The sequence below is a fragment of the Condylura cristata genome, unplaced genomic scaffold (genome assembly GCF_000260355.1).
Source record: "Condylura cristata isolate star-nosed mole 26May11 unplaced genomic scaffold, ConCri1.0 scaffold00001, whole genome shotgun sequence".
NCBI classification, from domain to species: Eukaryota; Metazoa; Chordata; class Mammalia; order Eulipotyphla; family Talpidae; genus Condylura; species Condylura cristata.
The window spans coordinates 24,066,886-24,073,807 of record NW_004567102.1 but is presented as its reverse complement, the minus strand read 5'-3'; the positions used below and the strand labels follow the sequence as shown (position 1 = coordinate 24,073,807).

The 6,922-nt window shown below is 33.3% G+C and overlaps 1 pseudogene; it reads left to right on the top strand.

Annotated features, from left to right (window-relative positions):
* Positions 1-531: 531 nt before the first annotated feature.
* Positions 532-6,922, top strand: part of LOC101635795 — a 12,911-nt pseudogene continuing 6,520 nt past the window's right edge.

Here is a 6,922-nt window from a genome sequence, read left to right as displayed (position 1 = left end):
AAACATTAAAATATGGGATGCAGAATAAAATACAAATTAGAAGGAATATGACAAAATAGAAAACACAGTAAATGTTAATCCTTAGCTACTATTATAACCAAATGTCTATAAAAATTTAATATCATATTTAATTTATAACATTAAAATATTTGTTTGTATTTACAGTAAAGCATTCTTTTATATAGGCCCATTTATTTTATTTTTTCCAAACAAGTTTGTATTTCAGGAAATAATATATAACAATTTCTAACTGTAAATGTACTTATGGGCCTCCCTGGTGGTCTAGAGGTTTAGGTTCAGAGCTATCACCTCAATCCTGGTCACATGGCCCAGCAGAACTCTTTTGTCTCACCTGCTGCTCCCCTCAGCAGTATATTTCAGTAAACCTGTTCATTTTTTTCTCACTGTCTCTGGTGAACCCTCTCAGTCACCAAACTTCTGGCCTACACCCCAGTTCATGCATGCATGCATAAATAAATTCATTAAAAATATAGTTATCATCATTGGGGGTGGTTATCATGAAGTGGAACCATGAATACTTACTTTGAGGTAATAAAAGAGATCTGTTGTCATTCTCAAAAAAAACCACCATTTGTTTTTTTCTGTAACATTTACTCCTCTGTTTGAATTATGTCATCATTGCCTTAAAGTACAAACAAGCAAACAAACAAACAAACAAAAAAACTCTGCTGACTAAAAATCAGAAAAGGCAAACGTGTTCTTTCTTATCATGACCAGATATTACCTCCAATGAATATTACCTCCAATACTAAGATAGAATTTGATTGAATAATAACTTACTTCTGAGAAAGACCTTAGCATTCAGCTACTTAGAGTTAAACACCATACCATTTCCTTAAAATGATTATATAAAGGGATAAAGACTAGCTGAATTTTCTTTATTTACTCAGGCCTATACACTAATAGAAGAAATGTCTGTTTTGACCTTTCCTTTTGATAATTTTGGTTATATGGTTTATAGGACCAAAAAATGAATTCATAATGAAGATCTGTCAAAAGTTATGTACTTGTGATTACATGTGTATTGAGTATATTTCCCAAGGCTTGGACAAAATGTATTTATATGCTATGCAATTTCTATTCCTATAAACTTATATGTGAAAATATTATATAACTTATGGATACATTTAAAAAAATCACTCAAATGAGATCAGGTATACATTAAGTTTAGGATTTTTTCCAAAGGTGAAAATTCACATTTAAAAAATTTACTTAATTTCTATTCTTATTAATGCAATAATTTTACTTGATGCTGTATTTAAATTGACAAATACATGAGATTTCCTGGGTCCTTAAGTTTTAACAAATATACTTTGAAATCAAACATAAATGAAGATTAAAATATGGGAATAACTAATACCTACAATTAATATTTTATACTATTATTTTTTCAAGATTTTTCATGTTGCTCTTTCTGTGATACTTTCTTTGTTTGCATCAATTATGTGCCTGTGATTATTCATTCTGTATCAATTTCCTTGCTTTAATTTATTTCTTGAAAATTATGTAACTGAATTGAAGATCTATAATTAAAATGAGATGTCATTCAGGCTCATCTTGAAAACAAGCATATGTTCATTAAATACATAAGAGAATATTTATATTTTTCAAACCTTTGGTATGTGGTGACTTGATTCCCTGAAGTAATATTTTCTTGAACATTTTAAACATGTATTTTTTAAGTATGTAAAGTTAAAACACTTTATCTATGAATGTGCACCTACAGATAGAAGCTAAACATTGAGAAAGTCATGTCCCAAATAGGCCATGTTTCTCAGCTGATAATATTAGCCAGATAATCTTTCAAGTTCCTTTTTTACTTTGGACTCTTTAGACACAAATTCTGATGTACTTGGGAAGAAGAAATGTTAAATGAATTTATTCTCTGCTGCAGACATTAGGAATGACCGATTATGTGCTACATATATTAATGCAAATCAAAATTACTGGATGGATGTAGCACTACTGATTTCATTTAAATACATCTGTGGAAATAAAACATTTTAATAGACTTCAACTGCTTTACTTACAAATGCTCTGAACATTTAGTAGGTTAGGGTGAGGTGGAAAAGGCCTGCCGAGCAATCCCCTTTACGAGGACTTGGAAGGTTGTTGATATGATGGATAAGGGGCCCTACTGCATTTCCTTGATCTTTCCAAACCTTATAATAAAAATTGAACGGAACAAACTTGTTGTTAGGTAAGATCTGACATAATAACCAAGGCAGGAGAAAAAAAAAAAAAGCTTTTTGATGTTTAACAGAAAAGACTACTAAGTAGTAAGACCAGATGTGGTAGATTAACTATGTACCTACCCCAAATCAACAATTCTCTCTGTAAAACTTTTTCTTTTTTGACTCCTTTTGGTAATGCTTGTCAAAAACTCCCTGAAGTTAAACATTCTGAATAAATATTTCTCTTACAGATTTAATACTTTTAATTTATTTATGTTACTCTGTCAGATATGGAAGTGTTCTGAATTTTTATTAAGTTCTTTTTCTGCTAATTGCTAGAGACCTAGAATCTTCATTAGTTTTTTAAAATTGATTCTGTTTATTTTGTGAGGTTGTTTTTGTCCCTTTTAATCCAAAACAATGTCAAGACATCTAATCTTTCTCTGAGAAAGCGGAGATCATGAACAGTAGTAATTAAGATTCAGATCACACTTCCTTTTTGGCTTATTTAAGGTCTTCAATTTCTGACATATTTACTAAAAATTCTTCTCTCTTTTAGTTCAGTAATTACCAAGAACAGAGCTTTACTGTGATTGAAAGATTGTATTCTGTAGCAAGAAACAAATCAGGCAAGAAAAAGCTGGGATTTGCTTCATAAGGCATTTAGTTTTACTTTTTGGGACATCCAGAAAATCTTCATTCCAGGCTGCTATAAAGGTTTGCCTTCTGGGAACAAAAGTGAGAAGGGAGGAAATTTCACCTCTGGTTTTTAAGTTTTTTTCTCCACCAAAAATGACCTGTTTTTCCTCTCATCTCCCTTTTCTTAATGACATAACTCTTATGTGGTTTGATCCTCTTTGATATGATGAGTAGATAACTAATTACCTCAAAATACAGCCTGTAAAATATATGCATTCATTCATGCAGGCTGGAATGAAAGAAATAACTTTACTCTTACAAAGTATAAAAAGAAATAAAAATATGAGGATATCTGTTAATAATTTAAGAAGCAAAATGGCAGTTGCTTTATTTAAGTACAATCTTATTGTACCTCCATAGTTTTGTTATTATCTTAAACTTTGAATTCTTTGTATAATGTTAGGCAACCAACAGGTAGCTAAAGTTGTAAAATGAAAACAGAGAAACATGAACATAGTAACTAGAATTATAGGAATAATGACCAAAAATAGATAAAACTAGAAATATTTAAATTATGGGGATATGAGAGAAGGAAAAATTTGTGTGCTGAAAATTTTACTTTGGCCTATGTTTATTCTTACATAAATATCAGTCACGTCGTTTATAAAAAGCATTGACATCAATCATGTGAGTTCTTTTGCTATAGTATGCTCTTTTGTATTTTATTTATAACTTTATTGTCATTTTTTTCTAAATAAACACTAGAATTGATATTTACAAATTAGGTTGATGGGATTTTGATTGGACTTTTATTTACTCTAAAGCAAGTTGGGAAGAACTGATATCTTGCCAATGTTGTGTCTCCCAATTCATTAACATGTCATATCTCTCTATTTATATTATTATTTTAAATATTTTACTTATTTTTGTGTAGAAGAACTGGTGTGCAGACAAGAGGTGAGGGAGAGGGTGAGAGAACTCACTAGAGATATAGTGGGGGCAGAACAGACAGCTCTATTGAAATACACAGCTAAGAGTAGCAGCAGGTAAAAAAGGAGAGGTGTGCTGTACCATTTATGGATTAGTTCTCTGGCTTGGGATCAAACTCAGGACTTTGGGGCTGGGCTTCACAGTGAGACTTAACCCCTAGTCTACCGAGAAGACCCAATGTATTTGATTTTATTTGTACTATGGCAGTTTATTATTTTGTACACATAGATGTTCTACAAATTTTGTTGCATTAATATCTAATTCATTTGTGCTATTGAAAACATGTTTGTGTGTTTATATTATTTTTTAATTTTAAATTCTATTTCCAATTATTTATCATTGGTACATAGGAAAGCAATTCACTTTTACACAGTAGTGAGCATCTTAAAACTTCACTTTTAATCAGTTCTTTGAGATTTCCAATATAGACAATCATATCATCTGTGAACAAATAAAGCTTGATTTTCCCTACCTTATCTATGTATCTTTCTTTTCTTTTTGATAGGCTTCTAGTCTGTTGTTGAATAGCGCTAGTGAGCGTATTACTTACCTTGTTACTGATGTTAAGGAAATGTGCATGATGTTAGTGCTGAGGTATTTGTAGATGTCCTTTAACAACTGAAGACCCGCCCCCAATTCATAGTTTGCTAAGGATTTTTATTTTATCATCTATCTATCTATCTATCCAGAACCGGGGTACAGGTCACAGGTGCAGGAGCAGTGAGAGGAGTCACAGAGACAAAGCAAGGAGCAGAACAGGCAGATGGATGAAGTGCACTGCTGAAGGGAGCAGCCAGAGAGACAGGAGAGGTCTGCTGTACCATGTGGGTCACCTTGGGTATAGAATCAAACTTGCACTGAAGCAGCTGTGGCTAGCTTGCAATGCTATGTCCTAACCTGCTGCACTACCAGGGAAGGCCTGGATTTTTATTTTGAATGTGTGTGGATCTTGTCAAGTGTTTTTTTCTTTCAATAGATATGATAGTATGATTTTTTTTTTCTAGTATTATTCTGTTGGCATGGTGAACTACACTGACTTTCATATGTTGAACCAGCTGACCTGGGATAAATCCCTAAAATAAATCCTGGTTATAGTGGATACTTTTAAAATATTGTTTGTATTTATCAGTTTTTGAAGATTTTTCCATCTGTATTCAAAAGCAATACTGGTTTTTGTTTTTCTATTTTTCCTTTTTGGTAATACCTTTACCTGTTTTTTATATAAGGGTAACCCTGCTTCATGAATGGAGTTAGGAAAGGCTTCCTTCCACTTTTTCTGGAAGTGACCATGTAGAATTGTTATTCTTAAATATTTCTTACAAGTCAAAAGTAAAACCATCCAAGACTAAGGTGTTTTTTTTTTTTTTGGGGGGGGGTTTGTGTGGAGGGCTATTAATTATCAGTTCAATTTCCTTAGTTAAAAGGGCTTATCTAACTCACTAAGATTGTGGGCATATAGTTGTTTGCAGTGTTCCTTTATTGCCACTTTATTGTCTATGGAATCAATAGTGGTGACACTCTTTTTAATGGCAGCTTGTGTGTGCTTGTAAGCTTCCTAAGGAGGGCCAGCAGGGGGATGATGAGGTGCTTGAAGAAATCTACAAATGTGGAATGAAACACTTTCATAACATCTAGGTTGAAGAAACTAATTTGTTGATTTGGTAAGAGCTTATTTGTTCCTGAGAACCCTCCATATGATAAGGGAGCTTTCAGAATCAAAATCTACTTTCTAGCAGAGCATCCATTCAAACCACCAAAGATAACACTTTAAAATAGAAGAAGGAGAAAAAGACCTATTGCATGAACTTAGATGAAAAGGGAAAGATCTGTCAGTAATTAATATTGAAAACTGGGAACTAAGACTGACCAAATAATCCAGACCTTCACAGTACTGGTACATACAGTGCTCCCAGCCAGAGTACCCCCTTCATGCTGATCTAGTTGAAGAATGCTCATAGATAGACCTTAAAAATTTCTTTAAGAATATGGGAGAATTTATAAGGAAATATGGGGGAAAGCAAGCTGTGGACACAATCTTCATGACTAATTCCATCAAGTGTGAAAAGAGAGAGCAGTACATTCAGACACTGACACAATCTATACAATTTCTATTGACTGGCAAATTCCAGATAGAAAAGAAAAAGCTCTGAAAAATCAGAATTTCCATGCTAACTTATGTTATGACCTCCCTTGTTTGTATAATTATAATATGAAAATATTCTGAGCAACCTTCAGTTTACAACTGGATTGCCTTAGCCTCATAAGGTGCTGCCTGGCCCAGACAAGCAAGCACTCACCAGGGTGAGGAATTCCTCTTGAAGTCAAAAGTGATTTTACAATTGGCTGATTAATAAAAGCAATTGGCTGTTATAGCAAAGTCAATATTATAATATGAGACAATACTAGAACATATTCTTTAACCACCCGGATGGACAGAACCCAAATCTCATCACTCTACCATTACACATAGTCTCCTATTCAGTTTCTAATGAACTATTTAAGCTTTCTATTGTCTAGACTTTAAGGAAATTCACTCAAGCTTTCTATTTGGTTTTTAAAGAACTTTACTGTATTTCCATTTGTGACTGATTTACAAGAAAATCTCTCCTTCCGGCCCTCACTTTACTTTACCCCCTAGAATAGCTCAATGAGAATGAAAGCCATTAAGTAGTAGTTAGTGTAAGGAACTGTATTTTGGTTAATCTTCACTGTGGTAAATGTAGTGATATTAGTCTTAAATTTTATAAATATATGTACCTGTTTTAACTTGATAGATTGATTTTAAGAATAATGCTATCATTTCAACTAAAGGTCAATAGGACCTCAGACTGTTCTTAGAAAAAAGATGATTGTGAACTCTCAGCCCAATTCATATGCTAATGCCATCCCACTGCTTGCTTGAAATGTATAAAATAAACCTCTGCTGAAACCAAAGCAGGAAGACTTGCACCCACCTTTGATTCCCCTGTCTTCCTTATGCCTGCTCCCCTTTTCCCCCTTTTTTAGGAATCTCTGCTTGCTGATGCCACTCCCATCTTAAGAGCCTGCCTGTTCTGCCCCCCAACAACTCATGATTTGGGTCAGTCCCCAACAAGACA